The sequence below is a fragment of the Cetorhinus maximus genome, chromosome 25 (genome assembly GCF_964194155.1).
Source record: "Cetorhinus maximus chromosome 25, sCetMax3.hap1.1, whole genome shotgun sequence".
In the NCBI taxonomy this organism is placed as follows: domain Eukaryota; kingdom Metazoa; phylum Chordata; class Chondrichthyes; order Lamniformes; family Cetorhinidae; genus Cetorhinus; species Cetorhinus maximus.
In genome coordinates, this window is record NC_135903.1 from 3,860,612 (window position 1) to 3,866,611 (window position 6,000).

At 46.1% G+C, this 6,000-nt stretch overlaps 1 protein-coding gene across 9 annotated transcripts in view; it reads left to right on the forward strand.

The window, feature by feature from the left end:
- The window catches only part of raraa (retinoic acid receptor, alpha a), a 534,959-nt gene that overhangs the window by 166,811 nt on the left and 362,148 nt on the right, over positions 1-6,000 (forward strand). The window lies entirely within an intron of this gene.

The following is a 6,000-nucleotide window of genomic DNA, read 5'->3' on the forward strand; positions in this document are numbered from 1 at the left end:
GCGCAGCCATAGTATGGGACAAAATAGAACATCTGGGCAGGAAGACCAACCAGCAAGGGAATGAGATAATGATCTGAAAACAGAGGGTAACTGACAGCCGAAAATCAAAACAGAGCAGGACACGGCATAAGTGTAAATTCAGAGAATGTGGCGCCAAGGAGATTAGAAGATAAACCTAGAGGAGGATGAAAAAATATAACTTTGTAAATGTAACCAGAGCTGACATCAGAGGGTTTCATTTAGGAGTAAAGGCCCTGAGTTTGCGAGGATGTTGAAGTGTGAAGATAATAAACTAAAATGAGGCACAGAAATTAGTTTGCAGTATAGTTTTAAAGCTCATACCTTTAAAGTGTAAAATTTTAATGCTTATTTCATTTGTTGTTTATATTTCTGTAGCTGCTAAGAAGCCACTATATTGTGCTGACGTGTGGGAACTAGGCATGTAACCCCAATAGTTTTTTTTGTTGTCCGCCGAAAGATGTCAAATTAAGATTCTGAAGTGATCTATTTCCATTCCAGATTTTATTGCATTTCTATGGTGCCTATGATATTATTTCTGTCTCTCCGTTGCAGAATTATGTTTTCCAAAACAATATTGTATTTTGTTATTTCATTTCATTTCTTTTTCTCTGTTTTCCACCGACCTCTTGACCACCTCCCAATATTTTTCTGTTTTCCTAATTTAATTGCTGCTCTTTGAAGAGGTGGGGGACAGATCGCTACAATAATGGCTCGCTAATCTCTCAACCACTTCACAATAATCACCAACAAAAACTGAAGCCTGATGATCCATACACTGCTTCACCAACCATCAGCCCTTTGGTACCATCACATTTCCATTATCAGCAACCACAGTATGCTGAAGCACTGTCATCCGATTGGATGAGTTATTTAACTTACTGATGTTTGTCTGTCCACAATTCTTTGAAAGTTTCTTGAGCATAGAGAATGTATATTGAGCTCCTTTTTAGTATAACATACAGTGAGCAGATGAAACCAAATGAAACGAGTGACAGTCACAAGGGCTTTGTAACAATTGGTCTGTTCATTTGATAAATATGCCCACAGATTTATTTGTTCCCCTTCTGAGTTTATTTAATTGTTTCTGCTCATAGTACAAAAAAGTATATAGGAATGAAAATGGCAATAGTTGGTTAAATTTTCTCTAGCTGCAAAGAAGTTTTTGATGAATCCATTAACCCGGAAATTTGTGGCCTTTGTACTGCACTCCTACCATAAATTCATTGTTTCCAATTCCAGGTTTTGCACTGAAATTTAGGATTAGTCTGGTGGAGGTGGAGCCTCTCACCCTCTCTCCACCTAGCAAGGCCATTGGCATAAAAAAGGAGAGTCTCTGCTTTCCCAGCCCTTGGAGGAACTGGTAAAGGGTTGGCGGAGTTATACTTGATAAGATTAAGTGGACTGACCTACTGAAGAGTGGAAGGGCAGAATTTTCTGGTCCTGTAGTAGCGGGCATTATAGCAGGTGGGACAGGAAAATTCGGAGTGCAACCAAAAGTCAGTTTTCCGCTAGCGTGAAAATGGAACGTAATTTTCTGCTCCCGAGCCTCATGGCAGGTCGGGTTAACTGCCGGACCATGTTGGGAGCCGTATTTGCATGCCTTTGCATCTTATGAAAGCTCATTAAAAACCCAGATCGCCGGAATCACACCACCAGTCTGAATCCAATGACCGCGCCAGCAGCTAATTAGACAGCCTTGAATCATGACTGTGTATAACTGACGTGCACCTGGCAAACTGCATTTCACTCGCCACTTCTAAGTTTGTGCACACAGCGGTTGCCTACCTTTCACTGTGCTGCGCTCACAGCTGCTTGGACGCCGTGCCACAGCTGCTCAGGCAGGACCAGTGGGAAGGGAAGGGGCTGGAAAGTACCTGCTTGACTAGAGGGGGTGGGGGTGCGGGGTTGAGATTAGGCAGAGGGAAGGGATTGGAAGACGTACGCTTTCCAGGGGGTGGGTGGGTTAGGGAGAGGTTGGATAGGCACACGTGATGGGTGGGTGGTAGGTTGAAGGGGTGGACGGAGACACATGACTTGGGGTGTGGGGGGCGGGGGGTGGTGGATTGCGGGAGGATAACTGGAGCACAGTAGGGAAGGGTTGGACCCAGACACATGACTGGGGGTACGGTGGTTAAAGGAGCACAGGATTGGGAGAGGGGGAGTTGAGTCTAAGGCAGCCCTGGGGCAGTGTGCACCATGTAGCCAGGGCCAGAAAGCAGAGAAGGTCCTGTAGCAGTATACTCCATGGTACAAAACTGGGCCTGGCAAGCATGTCTTGGTCCCAGTCCAGGGAGGGGGAGGGCCTGTCTGTGTTGTGTTGGTCATACACAGCATGGTGTGCAGGGTGTGTTCAGTCCTTCACACATTTTGGCCCTCAGGTTGGTGGTCCCTTGGGCCGGATGGTACAGACACAGTCAGGGGAGGCATCTGCCACCTGTAAATGGGGAACTGGTAACTAAGAGGGTGCACTTGATGGTCTCATGGTGGGGTGGTCTCAGTAGGTCACTGTACGTAGGGTCTCAAGATGGAGAGGGGTCAGGTTGACAGACTAATTCCAGGGAGACGTTTGACATGACCCAAGGCGTATCAAAAAAGCCGCTCATACTTGCAGATGAGTGAGAGACAGTGCCGTAGTGTCACAAAAGTATAATAATTCACAGAATATTATTTTGATTTATTGTATAAGTAGGTTATTGGTGGGGTTTGGATAGTTTGTGTGTGTGTGTGTGACTTAATTGAATTGGAGACAGCTGGTCTGGAGGCTTTGATTCATCAATAAGCAACTAGGTTTGAAATGCTAAATGCATATATGGCTGAAGTTTTAGAAGGTGAAGTGAGGAGAATTTGCATTTTCAGATAAATCAGGGTAGTTTGAATGTCAAAGCAATGGTAGGATGTTACACCTAGCCAGAGAAGCTAGGCCAAGCAGTGTTTTTATTTTTTTCCCCAAAGGTTACTGATAATACTTGCACCAGGAATAGATTTATTTTATGAGAAAAGTAAAGTTCCAAAGACATAAGGGAACAATGGAATTTTCATTAAAAGGGAGAAATATGCATAAAGGAGAATGAGGCTATGTGTCAGGGAAGGCATTATGAGATCTAACAGAAGTGTGAAAAGCCTCCAGTAGTTGTGCATTAAGTCGCTGTCTACAGAAACTGAAGCTGAGAAAAGCCACTTTGAATTCTACTGTCCAGGGTATTGTGTTAACTGGTTGGAATCTATTTCAAATCTATTTTTTTGTTTACTGTTGCCTTAACAGGGGTGTAACTGGAAGCCAGATTAATTAGGGGTTTTAGAAGTAATTATAGTAGCAATTTGTGGACCTATGTATGTGCTTGAAATTTTTTCTTTTATTAATGAATGTTTAATTTAGCTTTCTAAAAAAAAATCTCTAGAGCCCTGGTAGACTTATTCAGGGTGCGCACCTCAAGGTAAAATACATATTGCAAAATTGTTGTGATCACGTGATTAAGTTTCCCTCGTGATTTGATTTTCCTGGCACACATCATCTGCTGCGTCATAACAGTAGACACCTTTGCTTGTCAAAGGATGTGGTGCCATAGGCAGTGAAATGTTGGTTTGATGCTTGAAAAGACAGCACCATTTCTAATTTCTTCGCAGTGCGCGCTGGTGGAGTTCTTATCCAATAACAGAACAGCCAAATGTTCCACAGGCTGCCTCGCCTTCCAAGGGTGAGGCTATCATCACACAAGAGTGTGACTAGTCATTCTGAGATTGATGTCCTTCATTGAGATGCTGAGGATAGCAAAGAAGGTGTTATGGTCGAGCCTGCATAGAGGGCACAAGTGAAAGAAGCTCGTACAAGCTATTTGTTTTCATCATCCTGGAATCTTGTGCCCATGAGATCCTTATTGCACGTCTGGCCCAGGTATGGCCTCTTCCTTTGGGGCACCAACAGCCTTTTCCCCATCGAGCTCAGCCCTCATGACAGCCTCCTTATCGGAGGAGATGTGCACCTCCTCCACCTCTCCATCTGGTAACTCAGCCCCCTTTGGAGCGCCCGATTGTATAGAGCACAGCAAACCACAGTGGTGCGGGACACCCTCTGAAGACAATGCTGGGGAGCGCCGCCCAACCAGTCCAGACATCTGAAATGCATCTTCAGTATACCAATGGTCTGCTCAATCAAGGAGCATGTCACGGAATGAGCTGCATTGTACCTCTCCAGTGAAGCACTTTGTGGCCACCGAATGGGCGTCATGAGCCGCTTCTTTTTTTGGGTAGCCTTTGTCTCTGATGAGCCAGCCCTGAATGCACTGAGGGCCCTAGAAGATCTGTGGCAGCTGTGAGTACTCAAGATACAAGAGTTGTGCGAGCTCCCATGGTATCTCGCACAGACCAGCATAATCAACACGTTGAGAGAGTGGAAGCCTTTTGTATTGATGAATCGTAGTGGCTGCTTAATGTTCTTAATGCCACATGTGTGCAGTCGATGGCGTCCTGCATCTGTGGGAAGCCAGAGATCGCTGCAAATCCCACTGCTCTTGAGGGCTTCATCCAGGGAGAACTGGACATAATTGTGTGCCTGACTGAATAGGCCTTGGTAACCCCTCAAATGCATTTATGAGCGGAGGATTTTGATATTCTGCAGAGGTCACCAGTGGAGCCCTGGAACAAGCCACTAGCAAAAAAGTTGAGTGTGATGGCCACCTTTGGAACCACTGGCAATTGGTGGCCTCCCAGACCATTCGGCATTAATGCTCCTGAAGAATATGTCAGCTGTGAGCCTTTGCCCTGCCTGACAGTGACCGATCCTCTCTCCTCTCCTCTTCCTCTTCCTCTTCTCCTTCCTTTTCTTCCTCCCCCTCCTCCTCCTTCCTTTTCTTCCTCCCCCCTCCTCCTCCTTCCTTTTCTTCCTCCTCCCCCTCCTCCTTCCTTTTCCTCCTCCTCTTCCTTTCCTTCCTTCATTTCCTTCCTTCCTTCCTTCCTTTTCTTCCTCCTTCCTTCCTTCCTTCCTTTCCTTCCCTCCTTCCTTCCTTCCTTTCCTTCCCTCCTTCCTTCCTTTTCTCCCTCCTTCCTTCCTTCCTTCCTTTTCTTCCTCCTCCTTCCTTCCTTCCTTCCTTTTCTTCCTCCTCCCCCCCTCCTTCCTTTTCCTCCTCCTCTTCCTTCCTTTCCTTCCTTCATTTCCTTCCTTCCTTCCTTCCTTTTCTTCCTCCTTCCTTCCTTCCTTCCTTCCTTCCTTTCCTTCCCTCCTTCCTTCCTTCCTTTCCTTCCCTCCTTCCTTCCTTTTCTCCCTCCTTCCTTCCTTCCTTTTCTTCCTCCTCCTTCCTTCCTTCCTTTTCTTCCTCCTCCTTCCTTCCTTCCTTCCTTCCTTCCTTCCTTCCTTCCTTCCTTCCTTCCTTCCTTCCTTCCTTCCTTCCTTCCTTCCTTTCCTTTCCTTTCCTTTCCTTTCCTTTCCTTTCCTTTCCTTTCCTTCCTTTCCTTCCTTTCCTTCCTTCCTTCCTTCCTTTTCTTCCTCCTCCTTCCTTCCTTCCTTTTCTTCCTCCTCCTTCCTTCCTTCCTTTTCTTCCTCCTCCTTCCTTTTCCTCCTCCTCTTCCTTCCTTCCTTTTCTTCCTCCTCCTCCTTCCTTCCTTCCTTCCTTTTCTTCCTCCTCCCCCTCCTTCCTTCCTTTTCTTCTCCTTCCTTCCTTCCTTCCTTCCTTCCTTCCTCTTCCCCTCCTCCTTCCTTTTCTTCTTCTTCCTCCTCCTCCTTCCTTCCTTTTCTTCCTCCTCCCTCCTTCCTTCCTTTTCTTCCTCCTCCTTCCTTCCTTCCTTTTCTTCCTCCTCCCCCTCCTCCTTCCTTTTCCTCCTCCTCTTCCTTCCTTTCCTTCCTTCATTTCCTTCCTTCCTTCCTTTTCTTCCTCCTTCCTTCCTTCCTTCCTTCCTTTCCTTCCCTCCTTCCTTCCTTCCTTTCCTTCCCTCCTTCCTTCCTTTTCTCCCTCCTTCCTTCCTTCCTTTTCTTCCTCCTCCTTCCTT